General features: G+C 31.2%; 1 long non-coding RNA gene across 1 annotated transcript; it reads right to left on the reverse strand.

Annotated features, from left to right (window-relative positions):
- Nucleotides 1-9,108: 9,108 nt before the first annotated feature.
- LOC115891321 lies at nt 9,109-9,494 on the reverse strand. The gene is made up of 2 exons (XR_004051808.1): nt 9,336-9,494; nt 9,109-9,172 (listed from the first exon to the last, which is right to left on the reverse strand). It is a non-coding gene; the product is annotated as an uncharacterized LOC115891321 (long non-coding RNA).
- Nucleotides 9,495-9,734: the final 240 nt, after the last annotated feature.

Raw genomic sequence — 9,734 nt, forward strand, 5'->3', positions numbered from 1 at the left:
CAGCAGATCGGCATAGCTTTTTCCTTCCATCTTTATTAGGAGAGCATCATGTTTGGGCTTGTTGGTTGCGTTCCTTTCTAGAGTACTTTGAATACGCCCCCGAGACCTCTGAGTACTTCTATCAGGCTTATATATCACTATTTGGATGGACGTGTCTATTAAGAGGAATTTTAACATTTTAATTGTTGTTTTGCCTGTCGTTTCTTCCATTTCTGGTATTGCAATACTTGTCCTATTTTGTGTTAGCATAAGATCCTTTATCATTTTAAGAGATTTAAAGAGCAGATCATCGTCTTCATCGCTATCTCAAACTGGGTAGTATATCCATCTGTTTTTGTTGCAGATCTGTCCATTTGCATCAGGAAATCCCAAAGAGTGCGTCATCAGTGCAACTTCTGGTTGTTTATTCTGGCTCTTGAGTTGTGTTTTAGCTCCAAAATTTTCTATTGCTCTGCTCACAAACCTGTTGGTCGATTCAATATTTACAGTGCAGGGCAACACGATATCATGCTCCATGGGTGCATTCCAGATACATTCTTGAGAGACTAGTGGTTTCTGGAATATTTCAGTATTCCATTCCTCTTCTTCGACTGACTGAAAGACTTCTAGTAATAATATAATAATATATATATATATATATATATATATATATATATATATATATATATATATATATATATATATATATATATGTAACTTATATTTATATTTCAGGAAATAGCTCGGGCATAACAGATTACATTACATTATTAGTTATTTACAGATATACATATATATATATATATATATATATATATATATATATATATATATATATATATATATATATATACATATATATATATATATATATATATATATATATATATATATATATATATATATATATATATATATATATATATATATATATATATATATATATATATATATATATATATATATATATATATATATATATATATATATATATATATATATATATATATATATATATATATATATATATATATATATATATATATATATATATATATATATATATATATATATATATATATATATATATTAGACCTTTTTACAAACATCTGGACTAATTTATGTTCACCAATTTGTGAACGAGTCAATATTTTCTAATACATTTTTAAGCGTTTTACATATTTTGAATATCTTCCAGGCTATTCCTCAGTTCTTGATCGGTGAAAAGATTATTGATAACTTCAAGGTTAAATAAAAGAACAAAATCAAGTAGAATTTGTGAATAGAATCTCAAAAAATAATTAAAATATTTAAAAAAAAAGGGGCCGTAAAAGTCAATGTCAGCCAAGTGTCAGAGTTCAATTAGATTTACCACAGATTATCAATTTGAACGATTTGAACTACAGTCGATTCCAATCTAGATATTTTCGTTTTTTAAGACTTCCATACTGAAGTCCGCCATATTGGGAAGTTTTAAATGATTACAAGTATACATCTTTATCCAAATCCAAAATCTAGTCCAAGACGGAATTTGCTGCTTATGGTTTTGGGGTATAAATTAGCTATAAGTCGGCAAAGACAACTGTAAAAAATATTGTTGGCTTGTATTCTGGATACTTTTATTTTTCTTAGTATACAAGGTATTTCAAAAAACATGTACCATCTCTCGTGGGGAGATTCCTCATGTACAAATAAGACTAGAACATTTTAAATAATAAATGTTAATATTTCCACAGGGCCGGGCGGGTAGATCTCGGTAAAAGAAACATAACATTTCCAGTCGAAAATAACCGAGTTATTTTACTTTAAAAATTAAAAAAAAAATTATATTTTGCTTTTTTAATTTTGAGTACCAATTATTTTTCGGGGATTTTGTTCTTCTAAATTTAATCTACTATACAGGATGTTTCAAAAAACATGTGCCATCTCTCGTGGGAAGATTCCTCACGTAAAAATAAGAACTACTTATATACAGCGTGCTACAAATTCGAGGTACGAGCGTTGATATCTCAGTAACCGTAATAGATACGAACATGGTTAAATCTACAGTATGGCCAGCGAGATTCCTGTCGGCCAAGGGGTTGGGGGATGGGGAGCATTACTTGACATCATTTGTAAAAGTGAAATCAATACATTTCAACAAAAAGTAAGAAGTATAAGAAGAAGATATGTTCAAAGAGCTATAAATAAGAGCGAACAAAAAATAAATGTGTGCATTAGAAACTGGTTTGTAGAAGTTGATTTATTTATAATAACTACTATATTCTGCATATTATTAGATCGTACACTGACATTTTAAATTCGCAATAAAAAAAATAAAAATAGTATCTTTAAATTGCTGACCAGGATATTATTTATTTGAATATTTCAATTGGCTCGATTTTCCTTATATTTAATGTTAGTTAGCGCTAATTAATATTGTAGCGATAAATATAATCAGATTAAATAATTTAAAAAACCAGAGACGGACTTGAAATTATTTTAAATAATAATTAAAGAGTTTTGTTCTTGTTAAGGTACCCAAAACAAAAAAGTATCAAATGTGGCATATCATTGTACTCAGGAGACCGAGTTCTTTCAAAACCTAAAATAAAAAATGCAGGTCCGTATTTAAAAAAATTAAGTTTGTCTCTGTATCTCACAAATTTCCAGCTAAGTTGAAAATCTAAAAATAGAATTAGATAGCCCTATTAAAGTGGCTATGAGAATGTGCAATTAGTTTTTTTGATTTTCTAAAAAATAACGACAGGAAAAAATAAAATTGATTTTCAAAAAAATCCGTCAATCTCAGCAATCCTTGAAATTTTGAAAACTTTTATGATGGCACCTTGGTGAGCATCCTAAAGCGCAACTTTGCCCCAATTTAACCATGTTCGTATCTATTACGGTTAGCGAGATACCAATGCTCGTACCTCGAATTTGTAGCACCCGGTATATACCTATAGGTCCGAGTCTGCTTTGTTTGGTAGCTACAGGGTGTTAAAATCTTAATAATCTTTCGATTTATTATAATTTTCTTCCAAGTACATTTAATGATTCTTATGAAATTGAGGGTAAAAGATACTATAAGTGCTACACATTTTAATGCTTAAAAAGTGTCGATAAATTCATCAGGGACGTGCATATGGGTTATCACTGTAATATTTTTCAAAAAAATGTTCGCCACTGACTTTTTTCTCTAGTTAATACAGTTGTATAGGCCATTTATTGGCGATTAAAACTTGTCTCTTCATATTTTCTCGAGTTCGGTTCTTTTTGATGAGATAAACAAAAATAATACAAATTTATTTGTATTATTATACAATACATATAAATAATACAAATTAATAAATGCTGCTATTAGTTGCAGCCTTTAAAAAATTTTATGTCAAATTGACCAAAGTGTTAAATCAATGCGCATTTATTCCTCTTTAAAAATATAACAAATGCCTATAAACATAGATGCGGAAATGCATAGTTCTAAAGTGACAGGATGTTTAAACTTTAAAAAAAATAGGTGTTTTGTAATTATCTTTATACCATTATTTTTTTCTTAAATTATACAAGGGTTAGGTAGCACTGAACATCAGTGATATAAATTTTAATAAAATTTAATAACATACATTAAATTAATAATTTATTAATCTTATTTTTATTTTAATTCCATTAATTGTAATTAATAAAATTGGGTTTGAAAAAACATGTGCTACAAAACACTCGACAAAATATCTAGATACAGCTTTTAATCGGCAATATAATTTCACTAATATAATTTTTATATTAATTTTGCTAGCACGAGAAAAAAGTCAGTAATGCACATGAATTATGTGATGGTCCAGTGCAGATCCTTATGGGAGCAGCCCACCTAGCGGACCCCGTCATCCCAAGCGTCAAAGTCAGCAGTTCCTTCCTTGGGAACTCAACCGTTATTCTCAGGCAGTCAGATTCGAGCCTTCACACTGTAAACTTGTAGTTCAGTAAAAATAAATTTTTCTAAAAAGTAATTTTAGTTTTAAAAAAACCAAAACTCATGTTTATTTTAGAAAAATATTCCAATAATATCCGTGACGTCCCTTGTGAATCTGTCGACACTTTTTAGTACTACAATATGTAACACTTATAGTAACTTTTACCCTAATAGTAATATTTACCAGCGCTAAAAGCACTTGGAAGAAAACTAGAATAAATCGAAAAAATGAAAACTTTAACCCCCGTAGCTACGGAACAAAGCTGAATCGGACCTATGCTGATACTAGAAATAAATCTTATTTTTACGTGAGGAATTTCCCCACGAGAGACGGCACATGTTTTTTTTTAAACACCCTGTATATGTTTTTACATACAGCCTTAGAGTACTATACAATTACTAGATTTAACAATAATAATTTTAGTTTTATCCACTTTTTAGTAACTTGTTAGTATCGAGGAACCTACAAAAATAAACAACATAACACAGCGACTTGTAAAGGCCTTTTGAATTATCTTTTCATTCTATTTTATTCGATATATCGAAAGTGTGGTGTTTACCACATGATTTATTATCTCTTTATAATAGGTGTTAGGGAATAAATGTTTTATGCAAAAGTTGTACGCTTACTTTAGGGCACCTTTTCTGAAAGGCGCATAATATTTAAATACACAAAGCATTGACTAAGCTAAAGGTTAGAATAATGCTATTCCTTCTAAAGTTGTTTCTTTATTATATTCAAACTGTCCTGGTACAAACATTTAAACTTAAAATTGTATGTAGTTTTATATGCCAAATTTTGTATCAATGGCAGAGAAACATATAGAACCTATCCATCGAGAGAATTGACTCGATTGATTTCAACATTTAAAAAATTACAGGCAATAAACTACTTTTTTGTCATACGCTCCCAAAAACAGCTATTTTACGGACTCATTTCAGTCCGTAAAATGTTTCTTTTTCGGCCTAGGCCGTAAAGGTCGTCATGGCAACCTTTATGGACTAAAATGTCTAAATTCGTTATTTGGTTGTTTTATTTTGTCATTCGAAATTTGTCACAAAATCACATAAAATTATACATATATTTATAATTAAATTATTAAATACTAACAATATCAAAAGCTAAGTTATTTGTTTAAAAGTAAGTACCTAGGTACCTATTTAAAAGAGGCTTTTAAATTAAAATATTCTTAAATTACAGTCACAAACAAGACATAATCATGTGGTACATTTTTGGCCTAAGACAAGCATATTTTTTCTATACAACTCAACTGGATTGACAACGTTCCCTTCGTTCACCACCGGAAACACTCTTTTGATATTAGTTTTGTATCCGCAAGGGTAACTAAAAGGCAGCTGTTGTCTTTTTCTATGATGTCTTGCACTCGTAGAGAGTACAATTCTTCTCTTCTACATGCTCCACAAAGGCCAATGACAAGAGCTACCTAAAAATCAAATACAATGGAATAAGAAACCATCTATATATTTTAAAAATCATTATCGCAAACTTACCTTAGTAAGTAAATAAGTTTCATCACTAGCCGTGGCCAAAAATCACCGATCTCTTTTATGGACAAAACCTTAGACTTTTTAGGCTCGTAACCAACCGAATTCCTCTTCAAAAAGCAATAAGTTTTGGAAATTTGTCAATATAAATATCTTCTTTAACACTTAACACTGCTCTCAGCATGGAATATTTCGACCAAATTGACGATGGTTTGAATGTTTGTGACTGTAATTTAAGAATATTTTAATTTAAAAGCCTTTTAAATAGGTACCTAGGTACTTACTTTTTCGTGGAAATAATTTAGCAATACATCTTCATTTACAACGAATACGCCATTTTTGTCTTTCCATTCATTAAAAACATCATATTCTTTCTGGTAAATGGCACGAGACTTCACAGGAAGTAAATCCAACACGATTTCTTTGGCCTTATTAGCAATATGTTCGGGATTTTGGAACATTTTAAAATTGTTGATGAATTTGTGTGATTTTGTGACAAATTTCGAATGACATGTCAAAATGCGATGAAATAAACAAACTCGTTACTAAGATATGAATTTATAAGCCAACTTTTTCAAACATTATAATTTCAAATATGGAAAATTTGCAAATATGCGTTCTAAAAAACTGTAAAAAGCGTATGACAAAAAATAGTGTATGTAACACGTACCTAAATTATGTTTTTTAGGACTCATCTACTATTTCGGACTCGGCTAACGCCTCGTCCGCAAACAGTAATGATTCGTCCTAAAAAACATCATTTTAGGTACTAGTTACATAAATAGCTATTAAATGAAAATGGTTGCAACCAATTAATTGCCTTTTGATATTTTGACGTTACAGACCTATTGTGTGTTCACCTTTCTTGTGTTATAACAAGTTATAACTCATCATACAGTCTCAGGGCTTTAACAAAAGCCAGTATCTGAGACAGCTCCACATAGGCCAGCTTTCCATCCTCGACATCAGTCGTACCAAAGTTCATGACACGAACGATCGTCGTCTCGGCGCACTCAGTGATAAGGTGTTCTGGTGTTCCCCCATTTTCCCCACAGAATCTGCATTCGCTGTTGTTTCTCAGTTTCAGCCTACTGAGGTATTCGTTGAGGAGACAGTGTCCTGTTAGAAACACGTGACAATTCGAAGACTGTCTTTACTTAAATCAAGGAAAATCTTTGACTTTTCTCTGTCGTAAGTTCTGAGGAACTTTTTCGAGTGACTTTGAACTTAGACCGTTGGATGGCTCCTATTCCAGGTTACGGATTTCTTCCAGGTTCCCCCGTTCCGCCTTTAGTTCTGGTCCAGTTACTGGAGTGTTCGCTCCTTTTCTAACTAGATTACTTGCTTTTTCATTGCCTTCTATCCCTTGGTGAGCGGGCACCCAGAGTAGGATGACCTAATTTGTTCAGCTTTTCTAGACATTCTATGACCAACTTCGAATTGATGGTTACTTAGTGAGTTGATCGCGTTTAATGCTGCTTGACTATCGGGTAAGATGGCTATTTCCCGAGGGGTGTCTCACTATTGGAATTACATGTACATTTTCTTGGCAGTCGCTGGCAGTCATTGGCAGTCTTATGGCAGTCGCTTATAATAATTACATGGCAGTCATAGGCAGTCTTTTTCGTAGTCATTGGCAGTCGCTTGGAGATAGAATGATATTTTGGCAGTACATGTACATTTTTTACCCAAGTGAGACACCCCTCGCTATTTCCTGTTTTCGATAGTTCCTATCTAAGATAAATTGTACGCATCTTTCGATAGCGTAGATTTCTGCCTGAAGAATGCTGGTGTAGGGTGCCCATTGATTTGGAGTATTTAGTTTTCGGCGTAAATACTCCTATCCCTGTCCCTGCTTTGGTTTTCGAAGCATCAGTATACCACGTTATGGTATGGTCTTTTACGTTTCTCCCTTCCAATCTTTTTTATTACTCAATACTACAGTGAGGTGTTTCTTAAAGTTGTAGATTCTTGGTATGTCATCCACTGGGAGTTGGAGAAGTGGAATTTTCTTTTTGAGGGTGTTCCAAGCGCCTGATCTGAAAATTCTCCCAGTACTGTTTCCGTCAATGATCATTCGAATCATTGTCGAATGTGCAGCAGTTTAGGTCTAGGATGACCTCCATTACTGCTGTTGGGCATGTTTCAGTGCCCAACATGTGACCTGTGAAACATGTGGGCAAGTACCTGTAATGCAGATGCATACCAGTTTCTGTAATTTGCACATGTTTTGCCTCGCTGTACCTTGCTCTAGTTTTGTGTACCAAGCAACTGCTTCATAGGTAATCATGGGTCTTACTATGATGGTATACATACCACCGCATAAAAAAATACAAATTTCCCACCGATTACATTAGCAATATTTAAAATACCTCTTCATTTACATATTTATGAGAAAAATCCTGATTTCTGATTGGCCATCACAGATGCGCCCCCTAGCGGGCATTTTTCGAACTTGAAAATAATTTCCAGCATTTCTCTTGCCCGATTTAATTATTACAATTTCTTTCCCAAAGTTATACGATAAGTAGTTGCTGAGATACAGCCGGCGTCCATTCTTAGTTGGCCACCCGATACAAAAATTTTTAATACATATTAATTCCTTCAAAAACGATACGCCACTTGGGGTTGGAACAGAAGGGTTAAAAAACAAGTCAATCAGAGATCCGCGTAGTTGCCTTGATCGGAAATTTTAGATTTTTCTGTCTCTTTTTTTTGACACATTGAAATTAACTTGAAAGTTTGATACACAACATAGGAGCATTTATGAATGACAAGTTCCGTCTATCTTTTGAATGTCTTTTGGCTACCCCTGTTATATTATTGTATATAGATTCAGTAGTATAAGCTTGGTGCATTCTCCGCCGGTGCTGTCACTATCGGAGAATATCGTAAACAACAAGTATATGCCAAAACACCGGTTTAAATAGCGAATATAAGAAAAATGTATTATTAATTATTCTGAAAGTATTAGGAGGTATTAAGGAATTAGAAACTAATTTGTGAAAATTCTAAAAATAAAAATAAAAAAAGTAAATATTTCAGAAGGTCTAACTTGTATTATAATTTATTATTTTAGTTTAAATAACTTATTAGTTGAGTTCAATTACTGTAGCGAGCATAGTTTTAATGACCGGTTTTGCTAGTAGGGCATAATTGGGGCTATTTCAACTATAACGAAATTTTTTAAAGGTACATAATTATAATTTAAGATGTTCATAAAACATTTATTACTAGTTGATTAAAAAAAGTATACCATTAATATTGCAAATTATATTCTATCCTCTCATAGTATATGTCTTATTTATATATGTTTCATTTAATTTTTTGATTATGCGTAAAATACATAGTACCTACTGATAATTTCTCATTTCTTCCGTTGAAGCGCTGCGGTCGGAATTTGTTGAAATCAACTGAAATGCACCTAGCCTATAAGTTAGTATAAAACTCGGATAAAATATGTTAATATGTTATTTTTAAAGTACTCCGTATGTTGTTCGGAAGAAATTATTATAATCTTAGTACAAAATATAATTACTAATAAAAACACACATTTTTTTTAATTTTTTTTTATTTCATTCCATTTTAAAAATACGAATTAATTCCATAAAATACCAATTTTTTATCTATATTATTTCATATAATCTATGCGTTGTATTAAGTAGTGTACATTTTTACATATCCTATAGGACGCTTTCTCACAGGCTTTTCCATCTTAACATTGATGTTAACGCGCTCGTGCTAAAAAAACACTGACTAAGAAACAAATTATTGGAGCCTATTTGTAAAAAAAAAGTGATTTCATATTACCAGATTTACCAGATATATTAAAAATAAATAAACCGTAGAGAAATAAATTAAATTTGATTTAAAAATGCATAAAATAAATATGTACATTACTTACTTTAACGTTTAGACGACTCCCAAAAAAAGCGTCAGTAGAGTCAAAAATGACTGCCATAACTAGCAAAATGTAGAACAATACTCCAGTAAATTTCATTATTACGACAATGTTATGTTTCTGTTCGAATTGACAAGGCAAATAATGTATACCTATATATACAATAATTTCGCAAAACACCGAAAGCTTGTTACGTAAAAAAATATAAAAAATAACGACTGTATATAAAAAAAATTTTATTATTGATTTATTATTTAAAATATAAATGAATAATTGATTTAAATTTAATCGTTTTTACTGAAGAAATTGTGAATTTCAAAAAGTAAATGTTTATAAGAAAATGAGACATCAAACACTAATATATTCTATTCATGTTTATAACTCCTCAAACAGAGCCAATGC

The sequence above is a fragment of the Sitophilus oryzae genome, unplaced genomic scaffold (assembly GCF_002938485.1).
Source record: "Sitophilus oryzae breed Bouriz unplaced genomic scaffold, Soryzae_2.0 scaffold_980_pilon_pilon, whole genome shotgun sequence".
NCBI classification, from domain to species: domain Eukaryota; kingdom Metazoa; phylum Arthropoda; class Insecta; order Coleoptera; family Curculionidae; genus Sitophilus; species Sitophilus oryzae.